Source organism: Bison bison, unplaced genomic scaffold, assembly GCF_000754665.1.
Source record: "Bison bison bison isolate TAMUID 2011002044 unplaced genomic scaffold, Bison_UMD1.0 scf7180017858052, whole genome shotgun sequence".
In the NCBI taxonomy this organism is placed as follows: Eukaryota; Metazoa; Chordata; class Mammalia; order Artiodactyla; family Bovidae; genus Bison; species Bison bison.
In genome coordinates, this window is record NW_011488625.1 from 21,720 (window position 1) to 22,069 (window position 350).

Below are 350 nucleotides of genomic sequence, written 5' to 3' on the forward strand. Positions count from 1 at the left end.
GCTTATTTAACTTCTATGCAGAGTATATCATGAGAAACGCTGGGCTGGAAGAAGCACAAGCTGGAATCAAGATTGCCGAGAGAAATATCAATAATCTCAGATACGCAGATGACACCATCCTTATGGTAGAAAGTGAAGGGAAACTAAAAAGCTTCTTGATGAAAGTGAAAGAGAAGAGTGAAAAAGTTGGCTTAAAGCTCAACATTCAGAAAACTAAGATCATGGCACCTGGTCCCATCACTTCATGGCAAATAGATGGGGGAACAGTGGAAACAATGTCAGACTTTATTTTTTGGAGCTCCAAAATCACTGCACATGGTGATTGCAGCCATGAAATTAAAAGACACTTA